General features: G+C 43.0%; 2 long non-coding RNA genes across 3 annotated transcripts in view; both read right to left on the reverse strand.

The window, feature by feature from the left end:
- Nucleotides 1-10170, reverse strand: part of LOC137166276 (uncharacterized) — a 112139-nt gene extending 101969 nt beyond the window's left edge. The window contains exons 1-2 of one of the 2 annotated variants that reach the window (XR_010923618.1): nucleotides 9934-10170; nucleotides 9191-9227 (exon numbers count right to left, since the gene is read on the reverse strand). This is a non-coding gene — a long non-coding RNA (uncharacterized lncRNA). The remainder of the gene's footprint in view (nucleotides 1-9190; nucleotides 9228-9933) is intronic. The other variant, XR_010923617.1, reaches the window with a different exon arrangement.
- Nucleotides 10171-11172: 1002 nt separating this feature from the next.
- LOC137166277 (uncharacterized) overlaps nucleotides 11173-16809 on the reverse strand; it is a 187485-nt gene continuing 181848 nt past the window's right edge. Inside the window, exon 4 of the long non-coding RNA XR_010923620.1 lies at nucleotides 11173-11193. This is a non-coding gene — a long non-coding RNA (uncharacterized lncRNA). The remainder of the gene's footprint in view (nucleotides 11194-16809) is intronic.

The following is a 16809-nucleotide window of genomic DNA, read 5'->3' on the forward strand; positions in this document are numbered from 1 at the left end:
CTGGAGTCCGGACGACCGAGAGCCCAGGGAAGAGTAGGTGGAAGACGAGAGAAATGGAGGACTCACTGGAGGCTACTAAGGGATGGGGCCACTTGGGCAGGAAGAATGGGAGTAGACCCCCTTAGCCCAAAGGACAAAGCAGTACCTTGAGTTCCCTGCCAGTGCTATGCATGTGGGGAGTGGGGGCACATAGCAGCCCAATGTCCCAGTGCAGAGGAGCCCATGCATTGTAATGTGAGACATTGGGCAGACTCCTGCAGCCTAATCCACCTTGTGCGGGGGTAGCATTAACCCCACATAGATATGAGGCCCCGTGGCATTAGTGGACTCTGGGAGTGCCATCATGCTCATTTCAGGGAAATTTGTGAAGTGTAGCTAACTGACACAGGCCAAGCGCACAGGGGTAACTTGCGTCCATGGGAGGTTAGCTATTACCCAACCGTCCCAGTAAATATCGAGGTTCAGGAAGGGCTCACATGGGTGACAGCAGAGATGGTTCCCCAGCTCCCGTATCCCATCCTAATAGGAAGAGATTTCCCGGGGTTTGGAACCGTACTTCCCCCAGAGGACTCGGCTGAAGGGGAGGACCCTGAAACTACTGGGCTAGCTCCCCTCAATAGCCACCCCCTGATATTCTCTGAGATTGCCCAAGATCTATTCCCGTCCCCTGGGAAGGGCCAAAATACCAGGGCGGAAAGGAGGGCAGCTAAGGCTCTGGGTACCAGAATTTTGACCCAGGGCTTAAAACATGTAGCATGGTAAAAAGGGCTTAAAAGCATGGTACGTAGGCAGACCCCGGCTGCAGTTAGAGAAGCTGCCCCAAGAGAGGAAGGACCCGAAGCAGGCTCTGAGCCAGGTCTCCCCAACCAGGCGGAAGGGGTGAAGATGGGCCCACCTGAGCTTGGACAGCTAAGCCTGGTACGAGAGAACTTTGGCTGAGATCAGGCCGAGGACCCAAGATATGACAATGCCCAAGCGGAAGTGGCAGAGATAGATGGAGTGACCGTAGAGGAAAAAACTCAGAGTCCAGGGCCATATTTTATGATGAAGTGGGACTTGCTGTATTGGGTCACGGAGGTGAACGGAGAGAGGGTGCTGCAGCTCCTGGTGTCCCGGAAGGACCAAAGGACCATCTGAACTTGGCCCACAGTGACTTCTTTAGAGGACACTTAGGCATTGAAAAGCCCTGGCCCGGATCCTGAGGAGGTTCTTTTGGCCAGGTATACATGAAGAAGTTCAGTGCTATTGTGCGAGCTGCCCCGAGTGCCAGCTACACAGACCCCAGCCCCACTTCAGGGCCCCTTTAGTGCCCCTCCCCATCATCAAAATCCCGTTCGAATGGAAAGCCATGGATCTAGTGGGTCCTTTGGAAAAGATGACCCGGGGACACCAACACATACTTGTCGTCCTTGACTATGCCAGCAGGTATCCGGAAGCCATTCCCCTGCAGAATACTACCGCTAAGGTGATCGCGACCAAGTTGGTGAAGATTTTTGCCTTGGCAAGTAAGTAGTCCTAATAGTCCGCCCTTAGGGGTGAACAGAGATGGATCGCTCAGGCCCTCAGGCAGGGCGAGCGAACAAAGTCTATCGCTCCAACCCCTAGGCATTGACAGAGCAGGGGATCCAAAGAGTTTATGTCCAAACTGATGAAGGACTTGTGAAGTCTGCTACATGTATGGACCCTATGAACTTCCATTTACCACCCTCAGACAGATGGCCTTGTGGAAAGGTTCAATAGGACTCTCAAGGCCATGATAAAGAAGGTGGTGAGTTGAGATGGGAAGAACTGGGATGCCTTGCTGTCCCTGTATCCTCCCCACTATAGTACCTGTTGCCTCCGTGTCCCAAGGATAGTCCATCGTTGTTAGTCCTTCCTCGTCGACCGGGGGTAAGGCAGGAAACTCCTCTTCAGGGGGCAGCTCCTCCACGTTGTAGGAGGGGAGCGGGTCGGCCTCGGGCAGCTCCTCCAAGTCCTGCCTTGCTGAGCTCGGCGGCCGGCAGTTCCTCCAAATCTGGCCCGGCCTCCGGGGGTGTCCGCCACTCGGGCTGCTCTGGGGTCTCGGAGTCTGGTGGTCCCAGAGCATGGCCCCCTCGGGGTCGGGGTAACTCGGCCCAGTCAGGGTCCAGCTCTTCGAGGGCCCTATCCAATCCCCAGTCCCAGTGGGGCCGGGGTTCGTCAGCGGCGGCTAGGCTCCGGCCTAGGCCCCTGCTGGCGGGGCAGCACGTCTGCCTCTGCCGGCAGTCTAGGCCCTACTGAGCTCAGGGCCCAGGCTTTTGTATTTCCCCTTCCTGTTGGGGCTCCGCCCCGGGGCTGCCAATTGGCCTGGCCGGGTGGCCCTATCACGTCCCGGGTCCCCTGTTGCCGGGCAGACTCTGGGGCAGGGTGTGAGTTGGGCCAATCAGAGCTCTCGGGCCCTTCCCCAGGCTCTGGCTCCGTGGGAGGCCCCAGCGGCTTCCTACAGCGACCAAGTTGGTGAAGATTTTTGCCCGGGTGTGGCTACCCAAGGAAATATTGACAGAGCAGGGGACCCCGTTTATGTCCAAACTGATGAAGGACTTGTGCAGTCTGCTACATGTATGGACCCTATGAACTTCCATTTACCACCCTCAGACAGACGGCCTTGTGGAAAGGTTCAATAGGACTCTCAAGGCCATGATAAAGAAGGTGGTGAGTTGAGATGGGAAGAACTGGGATGCCTTGCTGCTGTATCTCATATACGCCATCTGAGAGGTTCCCCAGGCCTCCACAGGGCTCTCCCCCTTTGAGGGATGCCGAGGATCCTGGACATCGCCCAGGGAGAAATGTAATCGGCCATGTGCTTCAGATGAGGGAACGGATAGCCCAAGTCACCCCTATTGTACTGGAATATTTAAAGAAAACCCAGGGGGCCCACCGGGTCCACTATAACCGCCAAGCAGTGGTTCAACGATTTCATCTAGGAGAACAGGTGATGATACTGGTACCCACCACCAAAAGTAAGCTACTGGCCCAGTGGCAGGGGCCCTATGAAGTAATTAACCCTGTGGGGGAAACCAACTATAAGGTACGACAACCGGGGCGCCGCAAGCAAGAGCAAGTCTACTATATCAACTTATTGAAGCCCTGGAAGGCCTGAGAAGTATGTATGACCCTATCCCAGGCAGTAGAACCACTCAAGCAAGTAAGGATATCCCCTGACCTAACACCAAATCAAAACGTCGAGGTGTCAGAGATGGTAGATCAGAACCAAGATGTCTTTGCGACTAAGCCGGGTCGAACAACAGAGGTTTTTCCACCAGATCATCACTACCCCCCCTGGGGCCCAGGATCACGATGAGACCCTACAGAGTTCCAGAGGCTAAGTGGAAGGAAATTAAGGCTGAGGTAGAAAAGATGTTGGAGCTGGGGGTCATAGAAGAATCTCAGAACCAGTGGTCTAGCCCAATTGTGCTGGTGCCTAAGCCTGATGGCACTACGAGGTTCTGCAATGACTTTTGCCGACTGAAAGGTTTCTCAGTTTGATGCATACCCCATGCCCCATATAGAAGGACTCATGGACCAGTTGGGCAAGGCCCGGTTCCTGACCACCCTTGATTTGACCAAGGGATATTGGCAAATCCCTCTAGCTAAGGAGGCAAAGGAAAAGACTGCTTTCTCCACACTAGACGGGCTGTTCCAATACACTGTCCTCCCCTTCGGACTACATGGGGCCCTGGCCACCTTCCAGCACCTAATGGATAAATTGCTAACACCCCATGCCAAATATTCTGCAGCATACCTGGACGATGTGGTCATCCACACCCCAGACTGGGAACCCCACCTGGGGAAGGTAGAAGGGGTATTGAACACTCTGAGGCAGGCTGGCCTCACCACAAATCCTGCCAATTGTGCCATAGGTCTCACTGATGCTAGATACCTCAGATATGTTGTAGGGAGGGGCATGGTATGGCCTCAACTAAGCAAGCTGGAAGCAATCCAGAATTGGTCCCAGCCTAACCGAAAGAAGCAAGTCCGGGCCTTCTTAGGGGTGGTGGGGTCCTACCAGGAGTTTATCCCCCACTTCGCCTCCACAGCCAGTCTCCTGACAGACCTGATAAAGGCCCGAGGCCCAGACATGGTGTGATGGACCCCCACGGTGGAAGAAGCCTTCTGAGATTTATGGACGGCCCTCTGCAGTGACCCCATACTCCTTGCCCTGGACTTCACAAAAGAATTTATATTGCAGACCGATGCCTCTGAAGTAGATTTGGGGGCAGTCCTGTCACAGATGGTAGGAGACGAGGAACACCCGAAAATGTACCTCAGCAGAAAACTTCTCCTGAGAGAACAGAGATATGCAGTCGTAGAAAGGGAGTACCTCACCATCAAGTGGGCTATGGAAGCCCTCCATTATTGGGACGCCACTTTATCCTCATTACTGATCATGTGCCCCTCAAGTGGATGCTATGGAACAGGGAGAAAAATGCATGGATGACCAGGTGCTTCGTTTCCCTCCAGCCCTTCCAATTCACAATACAACACAGGGCTGGAAGTCGCCATGAAAATGCAGATGGCCTGTCCTGGGTTCACTGCATGACGTCCCAAGTTGCCCAACCCGGTTGGATTGAGTGGGAGGGAGGATGTGTGACAGGGCCAGACCTGATGGCTACAGAAAAGTGTTGGAAGGTATATATTAGCCCCAGGATCACCAAATCCTTGTTCCCTGAGTGATTCAGCTGGGATTACTCCAGGGCAACTAGGCCAGCTGAGACCAATTAAGGAGCTTGCCCGAGCAGTTAAAAGCCTCCCTTCAGGCAGATAGGGGCAGCTGAAAGGGAGTTAAGAGGAAGAGGAGCAGAGCAGAGCAGAGCTGCTATAGAACTTGGAGTGATTTTGTGTTGTGGTAACAACCGCAAGCTACCAGAGTTAAGGAGAAGCCCGCCTGGGCAGGGCCAAGGGTCATAGGCACAGAGGCCTGAAGGATGACCTGGCCACCCAGACAACTGAGTAATGGAGTTGAGGTGGGATAACCTCACCCAAACAGGGGATGATCACAGGGACAGAGAGACCCACGGCGAGGAGGGGGGGGACCCTCGCCCTGGTTCCAGCACATGCCCTCGCCCCAGTTCCACCATGAGCAGTGGGGCCAAAGACAGGCGACCCAGGGAAGGCAGTAGGTCTCATGGACTAAGCAGTTTGAGGCTATTCCTCACAGGGTCCCTGGGTTGGGGCCCGAGGTAGAGGGCGTTACCGGTTCTCCCCCCGCTCCTACCCAGCCATACCACCAGCTTAGCCAAAGAGGGTGCAGGACCCACAGAGGGGCAGAACAGGTCTCCCTCGCCCCACTAGTTAGAGAGAATAGGCTATTAATTATCTATATAAAATCAGTCATCATTCTCACACTGCATCATACCTGTGTGTCTCTGGTAGTGTACATGAAAAAACTGTCAGCTGGGAATGAGTTATTTCTAGACAGGAAATTTGGCAAGCCAGATCCTTGGAAGATATAAAGTGGCATAATTCCACTGAAGTCCAAAATCACTGTAAATTAACCAAGCTTGACTGAATTCTATTCACATCTGCTGAGGATTTTGCTCTTAGTATATTTTGGAGAAGATAGTCAGATCTTGATACCAGAAATGAACCTTCTGTGAACATGAAGATGGTTTTACTCTATAGATATACAAGATACTGTTTATTTAAGGGCTCATATTCCACACTGTTTCCAGACTCTTTTTAAAATGGATAATGTAAAACTATTAAAATTTTGTTGCAATCAACTTTGTTTGTACTGTATGAAGAACCTTGCTCCTGTTTCCTGGAGAGAGAAGTTAAAAGTGTGGCACCATATCTCCCAGAAGAAAGCTTGTTGCATCTCTGATACCCATAAGAATGACATTGTTAATACAGTTTGTATCAAAGAACATGCTTGGGGTAGCCAAGCAAGAACTCATTGATCAGGACACACAAGTGAAGGAGGACAGATACAGGGATGGATTTTAAATAGGAGAGGCTCATTTTATGAGCCATCTCCTCATACCAGGCATTTTAGGTGGGCTTAGCATGGGGTTCAGATGGCATCTATCATACAGGCCATATCCCAGGGTAGACGCTCCACTGCCTATCCCAGTTTGCTCTGCTGAATCCTCTCGCCGCCTTCACTGCAAAGGGGACATAAGGTACCAAAGACAGATCCTGATCTTCAAGGACTCCAGGTCTCCCTTTTTCCACCCAGACTCAAGGTCCATCAGTGAAATCCCCCATCTCTTATTTTCAGTTCCTGGGTCCTTTGGCATTTTGTGTGCTCTAGACACTAGCCGCAAGCCGTGACTAACTAACATTCATACAGTTCCTCCCATTAAATTCCTAAGTCTTATACCTATTTAACCTAACTATGTCTCCATGATGCTATGGGAAAGGCGAAAAAAAATCCACTAGGCCAAAGCCAATTTGGTCTTGATGGGAAAAGTCCTTTCTTACCTCTTAAACAGGCAATCAGTCAGACTTAAAGCAATTTAAAACCATTGTTCCTATACTATATAAGGATAGGGAGGAAGAGTGGTTTCAGCTAAAAATGTGGCAAGTGACCTGGTAAACCCTGGGCCAGGGTTTAAATAAATTAGTTTGTAAATGGAAGAGCCAGTTTGCTTGCATCTCTTTAATGGGCCAATCAGCAGCCAGACACCCAGGGTAAGGAGAGAGTCTACCCCTGTATATACGTCTCCTTGTATCCTAAAGCCATCCAGCACCTTGTGGATCCAATCAAGTTTCCCACTTGCTGATTTCCCATCTTAAATCAGTGGATGGCAGAATAGTGGCTGATTAGCCCTCCTCTTCATCCATCCCAAAGATTGTACACTGCAAATATGAGAAAAATGAAGTACAAACAAATTGGAAGATGTTTTCATAATAGACAGACTCTCCAGTGCTTCATAAGAACTGGTAAGAGACTTAATAGAGAAAATAGTGAATATAACACATTTTAAACAGTTAAATTGAGATGCTAAAAGGCAAACTGAAGAATTTCTCAAAACCTGCAAAAATGAGATGGCAGGAAGCTATAAAGAATATGGCCAAATAGCCAGAGCAGGATAAAATGTTTTATTTAAAAACTAAATAGTTATATGAGTATATTCAGGATCTATTTTGAATTGACAGACACACAAGATTTTATGCAATGGGTTAAAAAGACTAAAGTCTTTATTAGTATTATATTGGGAGAAAAATCCCTCAACTGTATACAAATTAGGATAATCTGCTGTACTTTTTAAATGCACTTTGGGTATTGCCATTGATGAAAGAATATAATATATGCAAAAGCAGGATACTTGGTTACACTAATTGAAGGGAATTCTTCCACTGATGCTAAAAATGGTGGGAACAGTAGTAATCTAGTCAAACCTCAAGGTTATTATACCACTGTCCTCTAGAATGTCTCTGAGCAAAGTTAGAAGGCACAGTGGTAAAAATGCACTTGAAAAATCTGCACTAAAGGCTAATCTATAGCAGAAAAATTGTACTAGTTTAACTAAATCCATTTAAAATTGATCTAATTAAACTGGTTCGAACACATCATGAAGACACAATTTAACCCTCGCTTAAGTCTATGTAGCTAGCTTCTGTGAATTGCCAGATAAAGAGAACTCTAATCTTAAGCAAACGTAAATCCAGTTTAAGTGCAGCTGCATGCAATATGCATCGGTTTAACTAGATTTTAAATCACTTAAACCAGTGCTATTTTCTAATGTAGGCCAGGCCTTAAGCACCCAACATTGCTATCACTGGTGCTGACCCAATAGTCAGACAATCACTAACTTTTTTAGCACAGATGCAACCTGAGAAGGTACTAAACAGAACTGTTTACTATGACCTACAAAGGTATTTGATTTATTCCTGTTTTACATTTGATCTGGATCAGCAAAACAGCAATCAATTTTCTTAGGGCCAGATTTTTCATGGTGATTGGAGCCTAAAGACTAAGAAAGGCACACTGGGACTTTCAAAATTGCATAACCAGATTAGGTTATGCCTAACTCCCATTGACTTAAATAGGAATTAGTTTCCTAGGCACTTTTGAAAATCCCACTGAATGCCTATTTACAGCTTTAGGTGCCTAAATACCTTTTAACATCTGTCCTTTAATGTCTAGAGACTGTCCATAGTAGCTATTTGCAAGCATTTTGCTCCTTCTGAATGTCCACATACTATATTAGAACTGGTTTTCAGTGAATGCACAGGGTACAGCTTTGAGTTTCATTTTAAATCCTGGCCTCAGATATTTGTTCGCATAAGGAACAACAAACATATGCATTTGTTTTGCTACCATTCTTACAAAGGGTTGGATACAGAGCTAATGTCAATCATTGTAGCTCCATTGACTAGAGTGGACTTACAACGATTTACACCAGCTATGAATCTAGCCAAATACATTTCTTCTGATATGGGTCACAAATACCAGATCCATGCATATTTATGCCTATTTTAGCTTACTGATGTTAGCTACTGTAAATACCAATGAAAACAAACTTAAAAGTATTACAGTAGTCCAAAGTTCCAGCTTTCTTTTTGTTCTGGATAACAGTTTCTAGGACACACTAGAGGTTTTGACAAAGACCTGCCTTGCATTGTGGCTAACAAACTGGGTCCTCTTAATGATTGCACCCTTCCAAGCTTACAATTTTTTAAATTATTTAAATGTCCTCATTAATAATGTAGTGAGATTACAAGTTCTGCTGTATAACTCTGGCAGAAACACTGGGTGAAACATGCAAAGTTGATTTACAAAGCATAGCAAAGATCTCATTCCTGAATGCATTTGCTCCTCAGAGAGGGGAAAAGGAAGAAGAGGAAAACTGGTTCATTAAGTTGCTTTGCAACCAAAAGAAGAAACAGCTCCTTTAATCATGAGCAACCTAATAGCTAGAAACAGCAAGGGAGATAAAGAATTAGACGTGTGTTTAATTTTGATGTGTTTTTTGCAAATAGGGGGTCATGATCAATAGTAGGCTTGTGGGAAGAAGCCTTATAGAAGAAGTATTATTCTTATTGTTTGTGTTTAACTAGAAACACATGACAGCAAAGTGTTACTGTGTGACCCGAGTCAGCATACTTGCTAACACACAATTAAATTTGTTAATCTGCTTGTTTACAGTTTAATGATATTTGCTTCAAAATATTGGGAAATTTTTTTGAAAACAAGAGATATTATAAAAAAAGAAAAAGCACATACCTGGTTATTTTCAGCACTTCTGCAAATGATTTTATTTCTAATAAAAAGGTAGAAAGGGGTACTAAAGGCCTGAAACTAATAAATTAATACTTTACATATACTGACTTAATAAAGAGATAATTCAGTTTCCTTATCCCATAAAGATTTACAAAGAGGATGTAGAATATGCTCCTGCAGAAAAAACATAGATGTATTTGCCTGAACTTTCCTCAAATAACATTCCCCCTCCCCCCCATTGGCTTCAAATAAACAGAAGAGACACTATTAAATAGTAACCTTTGTGACACTTTTTCCTGAAAATACCCATAAATATTGCTTCAGAAAATGATTTTAATTGCCAAGAACAGTGTCTTAAGTGAAGTCAGTAGAACAATACAAAGGCAGTCACTGAGAGAGGATATGAATAATAGCAAAATACTGTAGCTTTTTTTTTTGTAGTTATGTGACAGTAAATTAGATTGTAGTTTCCCAGACAAAATATATAAACAATTACATTTGTATGTAAAAGAATGAGATGAACCTACATTTTAATTCTATTAATACAGTTTGTTAACTGATGGGGGAGATTGGGGGATGAGGAAGAAAGGCTAAGACCCATAAAGATGTCCTTCAGGGAAAATCTATCCATTGACAAGTCTTGTCTGCCTCACAAGATAATTTTTTTCTACATGAAAGCAAATTTTGAAACTATTACTAAGGCCTCAAGATCTGGAAATATGTAACCTGAAATGTAATACACTGACCTGAACTGGCTTACAGAAAAGCCCTGCAGAATTAACTTCTTCCTGCAAGCAGAGGAGCCCAATGGAAGATGGTTGTTGAGCATCAGACACCTCCTAAATAGTTTTTCTTCCAGGGAAAATTGAATTGGCAATTTTCATTCCTGCTTCCCTAGACTTTACTGATGTCTTACGTTCTGGCTTGTACCTCAGGGTAATTGAAATTATCAAATGGGTCAAACAATCCCTTCAGTTTTCTTGACAATATTATACTGTGGATCAGACCTTTGTAAAGGATTCTCCAGCCTCTTCTCATTATGCATTACAGCACTGCTATAATAGCACTAAATACCAATTTCATCTCTTGCTTAAAACATAGATTCCTATTATTTACATCACCTGAGATGGTTATATATTATTCATCAGTAATTGGTGGTTCAAATGGAAAGCTAACAGTTCCCTCCAAAGGATTAAGGGCTGCCATCTGATCCTCTTTGAGGATGGCTAAACAGCAAAGCTCTCTCAATCAGTGCCCCTGCTCCTTATCTTCAGACTGCAAGAACCTAGAAGAAACACAGATACAGGGCTAGATTGTGGCTTTGTCACAAGCCCTTCATAAGAGGCAGTAATTAGCGACGATGACCCAGTAGCAGGCCAAGGATCATATAGTTCTTCCCTTGCTCCAGTTGGTAATCTGTACCAACCCTATATCTGGTACAGATTAAATCCAGTCTTTGCAGGATTAGTGGTTGGAGCTGGCTGCACCCCCTTCCCCATCCCTGCCAATCCAGTCTCCATCCCCTAGAGTGGGAAAAGGAGTGGCAGCTTCACAGAGATTGATGTCTCTTTGCACTGTGATCCATGAAACATATAATCCCTCCCTACCCTTTGTGCAGAGTTTGCAGGCCAGATCACACTTTTATTCACAGTAAACAATGAAAAATTGAACCTCTTTTTGGGAAATGACTAAGAAAATTGAATGAAACAAAAAAGAAAGTGGCAGGAAATCATTAGAGAAAAGGAAATACAGCAGGGCTGCTGAACTGCACAACACCAGAGGATGCAGCTAAATTTGTATATACATTTACATAATTTAAAAATAAAAGCACACAACCACCATATTTATTTGTATTTGTATCAAGCTCAACAGGGGAATAGAAATGGATTGTTGCTTGAGTTCATCATCAATAAGAACCTGCATCGCAGCAGATTTGCTTTCACTCTACAATTAGAGGATGAAGACAGCCAAAACAGGTTGTATGACTGGTTGTGTTTTGGGCAGCCCTGGAATTGAGAAGAGGGCATGGCAGCAGTTAGTGAGAAATATTAGATACTTTATAGAAATGAACAGGGCAAAAAAGAAACTTCCTAACGTCCAATAGCGTCCTTATTCATTTATATTCCTTCCCAAAGCCAAACCTGAATCTAGAGCTCTCTCTGATTCTCTACCCTGTTTTTTTTGACATTCCCCCAGGATGTCCCGAACTTCTCAGCTGCTCAGCTCTACCACTTTCTCAATGCTCCTGCTGTGGGTGAAAGTCCTCTAAGAATCTTGAAAGGAAGCTCAGATTTTGTCTTTGGAATTTGTGTTACAATAGAGTTGATTTTTGAGCTGGAAAAAAATAGAAAAGTCTGTTCATGCTTGCCTCCATTCTGTGCTAAACACTGACATTGGCAGGATTACAAGGACAACATTTTTCAAGCATAAAAGATTTGTGAGCAATTTCCTGCAATGTATTAGGTACAAACAGACTTTTCTTCAACAGCAGGCATACATGGCTTTTAGTTTTAGTGTTTTTTTTTCCTTGAACAAATGAATTTATTGTAGCTGATTTAAGGAAAAGCTTCCCCTCCATTTATTTTGATTTCCCCTGTGTCCTTCTACGGCATTATAAAGAATACAGAATCTTGTTCCACAATTATATATTTTTGTAGAGACCTCTTTCAAATCTCCAGAGGAATAATCTGCCGGCAGTTTTTAAGTGATCTTTTGCAGTAATCCTAAATTTCCCCTGCAGTCAAGGAATCATTTTTCCTGCTCTTGCTATATGAAAATCCATGCTGAATATTTCTAGGCACATCTTCTGATATGAGAGGCACCAATAACACAGGACATGGAAAAAGCAGGCTTCTGGATATCAGAATTAGAAGGGAGGGGACTTGGGTGGCATTAGAAACTTGGTAATGAGATGGAGCCATTTCACCTCTATGCCACTGACTTGAAAATGTCCCAGTCTGGTATTGATCAAAATATGTTCCTGCAGGAATGCAATTTGATTTTGTGACCTGTTGGGAAATGAATTGGTGGCCTTACTCCATTTTGTATTGCAAAATGAACTAAGAAAGGGAGAGAGAGGTGTAGCTATATAATTTGAAAATGATGCAAGATACAAGAGATATCTCACTCTGAAAAATTGATTCTTTTTAAATGTTTTAAACTTCTGTGAGTGCCAGGATGGAGTTAAAATAAGAATAGCTGTATTGTACAGCCCACCATGCTGCACTTTAAAATTGCCACATGAGCTGTGATTTCTTTTCTTTTTTTCTGGACTTTAATATCCATGTTGAAGCTCTGAGTTGGCTCAGGAACTTCTGGTCACCTGGACTACCATATAGCCATACATATTTTGTCTGGGTCTTGGTTTTAGGATGAGTTTGGCCTTGGTTGAAGAGTAAATTACACCTTACTCTTAGTTACACTGTAAATTCATGCAGTTCTGAGGTCAGAGGATATCTTTTCTCCTTTCAGCAGATGGGACTGATTTCACTTTTCTGCTTAAAGAAAACAATGTGTCCGACTGTGTTTCAGATTACTCTAACAGGAAGGTAGATTTTGGACTAAAGGTAACATTGCTAATGGTAAAAATAACACTGAGTCAGGATGATTTTGGTGTTGAAAGTTTTAAGACATATACCATGGCAATTGTGGTAGTGGGGAAGTAATCTTCTTTTTCTCTATCATAGCAACGGTGAAATCCTGACTAGTGATCCTGTTTTGGGTAGTTGACAGATCAGCCAATTCAGATTGCTTTCATTCAAAAAATACTCTTTTTTTTTTTTCTCAATGTGATGAGATTTCTGTCCATTGTAAAATCAAAGGGACCACTTTCAATATGTAAAGATAAGCATGTGCATAAGTCTGCAGATTTGGAGCCTACAGTTATTAGTGAAGGAAAAGGTACATTATTCAGTAGCTGTATTTGCTCCACTGACAAGCTGCCAAGTTTCTGTTTTGTTAAGAGAGCTGCAAAATGCCAGGAGAATGGGGTTCTGCGTTTTTGTTTTATTAATGTATGGTGTGAGTTCACTGCAGTTTATGAGAAGCCAGAAAATGGCATAATTCTCAAACATTTTGACAGGACCTGTTTAGTTCATTTCTTCATATTTTGATAAGAAAAAAGATGCTTTCATTTCAAAATTGCCTTTGCCACAATTTCCATGACTGACACCTCCTGTTTCCATACACAGCCAACATTTCTGTAACGGAATTATTTCTGTATGGTTTGGTTTCGTTGATTACCATATCTGAAAACACAATTACATGAGGCCAACTCAGGTCAGTTTATTACCAAATTGACAATTCTTTGCCTCTAATTTTTCATTACTGTTATTTACTGTTGAAAGTTTAACTGTCTCGATTTTAGCATCTTAAATTTGCTGCTAATGCACAGTAATGTAAATACTGTAATAAGAAAATACCACATTTATACGTCAAATTTCTTCACAGTTTTGTATCATAAAGGTGGCTCACGGATTCCAAGGCCAGAAAAAAACACGGTAATCGTTTAGTCTGACTTCCTGTGTAACAGAAGTCATAGAACTTTCCCAAAATAATTCCCAAGACACATCTTTTAGAAAAGTATGCAATCATGTTTTAAAATTACCAGTGATGGAGTGTCCACCATGACCTTGGGTAAATTGTTCCAATTTGTAATTTCCATTCAAGTGCCCTTATTTAAATATTGAAGAGCTCTTTATTAAATATTAATTCCCCATGTAGGTACTTATAGGCTGTAATCAAGTCAACCCTTAACCAAATCTTTGTTAAAAGTTAAGTAAATTGAGCTCCTTGAGTCGATCACTATAAGGCACGCTTTCTAATCTTTTAATCATTTCCGTGGCTCTTCTCTGAAGCCTCTCCAATTTTGCAAAATTCTTCTTGAATTGTGGAAAGCAGACTGGGACACAGTATTCCAGCAGAGGTCACAGCAGTGCCCAGAATAGAGGTAAAATAACCTCGCTGCTCCTACATGAGGTCCCCCTGTTTAGGCTCCAAGGATTGTATTAGCCCTTTTGGCTATAAAATCGCACTGGGAACTCATGTAAACTGATTATCCACTACCACGACCCCAAAACTTTTCCAGAGTCATTGCTTTCCAGGATAGCATCACCCATCCAGTATGGCCTACATTGTTTGTTCCTAGATATGTACTGTGACAGACTGTCAATATCCTGGACAAACCTTATGAAATCAAGGTACATTTTACTGAATTAAATTAAACTTTATTAAATTAGGCTTAATACTTTTGGGGCCGTTGTATTGAAAATGAACCTGGGTATGTGTTATTGTGTCACTGTATGCACATACTCTAGTAGGATGGAGATGCTAATGTAATTCCTCCATTATAAGCCCTTTGAAGCCACCCCCGTGGAGAAGCATGCACATATTAGTTAAAACTGGATTCTCCACGGATCAACAGACAAAGAAACAAGCCTGATTTTAAACTGGCTCATTTTACTGATCTAGCAGATGACAGGATCATGGTCCACAGAGGGCAACACTCCTTAACAAAGACTTAGAAGGACTGGGCCTACTGAGGTCCATAAGGATAGGTGCTAGTTCTGGGCTGAGGCTATTATAATAGAAGAGATTCCCTTTGTGGGGTTTTGAAGGAGTGCTCCTGCCAGAGCCCATGTGAAAGCTGGAGTGATGCTAGGGAAGCTTATTAGCATGTATGCACATGCTTTTATGTTTTTAATATGTTTTCTCTGTAGTGCTTTTACCATAATAATAAAATAGGTTGCTTAAAAAGAGCTGTGTGGTAACTATAATTGTGGGCAGTCACACTATTAACTGTCTTGGAAGAGAAAGCAAGCTGGTGCTCTTGGGCAGTCTGTCTGTGATGGGAATAACATCATGAAGGCAGGGAACTTATTTTTGGCCTAGCGCAGGATATCACATTTATTCCTTAATCATCATCATTTCTGAAGTTGTATATACATATCCCATATATTTAATTTTACACTTCGGTAAATCTGCTAGAATGTCACCTTGTACATGCTGAAACAAATGGTTAAACATTATTCCCAGTGTGCTTGATACACTTAACTGAAATACTTTGGGGCACTACAGGTAAGACACTTGTCTCAGTAAATGGACTGAAATCTCTTTAACAGCTAGCTTTATCCTTCCTAAAGACTCACAAATCTCTCTCTGCAGGAAGTCTGGTACCCTCCTGTTACAAAGAAAAACACACTGGTTTGAACCATCCATCTCCACTTGAAAGGTAAAAGAAACAGATCATTCCTAGTAGTAGAATGGTTGTCTGATTTGTCAAACATGTGTAAATATAAACGACAAATTGTTAACCAAGCCTATAATAATTTCTTTTTATTCTGTGGCATACATCTCAAATCTGTCAGTCCTAGTATCCCTTTCAGTAATTATGAAGGCCCTTAAGGCTATTTATTAGATGCTACATGATATGTTTTCCACGATACTGACTTGTGGGGAAATTGATATATTGCTTCAGAAAGGTAATAATTAGCTTCGTATAGTCTCATAATACATACTATTCAGTGGTCCCTTATTCATGCCAGGAGACAAAAAAATGAAAGCAGAAAACAAAGGTGGGTTTTTTTTATTGCTGCTTTTGAAGAAAACATTTAGTTTGAACATGAAGGCCTATATCAAGTCTGCATAATGTTTAGAATTCCATTAAAATTTTATTGAGCACTTCCTTTGTTTTAAATTTTATCTAGCATAGCTATAATACATTAAGTTATTTTATGCTTGGCCTAACAATACATTCTGTTCCTAGCCATAGTGCTGGTGCAGACTGAGAGGCCACCTTTCCTCCAATGCACACCTCACATAAAGGCCAGACAAAATAGCAGGACCTGCATGCCCCTGGAGTACAAGGGGAGAGGCAGGGAGGAGGTGGAGGCCTGGCTTGTCCACTGTCTTCACAGGCCCATGAAGGTAGCTATGTGAAGGAGCAGCACATGTGCTCCCCCTGCATGTGAAGGAGCTCTCGGCAGGATTTTGCCTTTGGAGGATTTCAGATGGAGTTTTGCCTGAAACAGGACTGCAGAATCATATCCTCTAATGCCAAGTTTTAAGGACAAATATTCTAGGTGCGCTCCCCAAGTTAACAGGCTGTACTCAAGAAAAATTTGTATTACTGAGACCTACACACATTCTTCAGCCCCATTCTCCATTAATCATTGTGAAGCTCATGCCAGCTATAGAGAGGAGTTGCAAATGTAGCTTGCTAAATCCCCATTATACAAACTTCTTTGGGCAAGTGTATCTGTGCTGTGCATGGACCCAATGGCCAGGCTTCTACCACTTACCAATCTCACTCACAATTTCCTTCCCTTTCATTAGAGCTGTCAATTAATCACAGTTAATTCAAGCGATTAACTTAAAAAAATTAACAACTAAACAAATGAATCATGATTAATTGCAGTCTTAATCTCATTGTTAAACAATAACAAAATACCAATTTAAATTTATGATAAAAATTTTGGATGTTTTTCAAATATAGTGATTTCAGTTACAACATAGAGTACAAAGTGTACAGTGCTCACTTTAAATTATTATTTTTTAGAAATATTTGCACTCTAAAAAGATAAAAGAAATAGTATTTTTCAATTCACTTCATACAAGTAATGTAG

The sequence above is a fragment of the Emydura macquarii genome, unplaced genomic scaffold (genome assembly GCF_026122565.2).
Source record: "Emydura macquarii macquarii isolate MOO-44397 ecotype Brisbane River unplaced genomic scaffold, CSIRO-AGI_Emac_v2 contig_2825, whole genome shotgun sequence".
NCBI classification, from domain to species: Eukaryota; Metazoa; Chordata; order Testudines; family Chelidae; genus Emydura; species Emydura macquarii.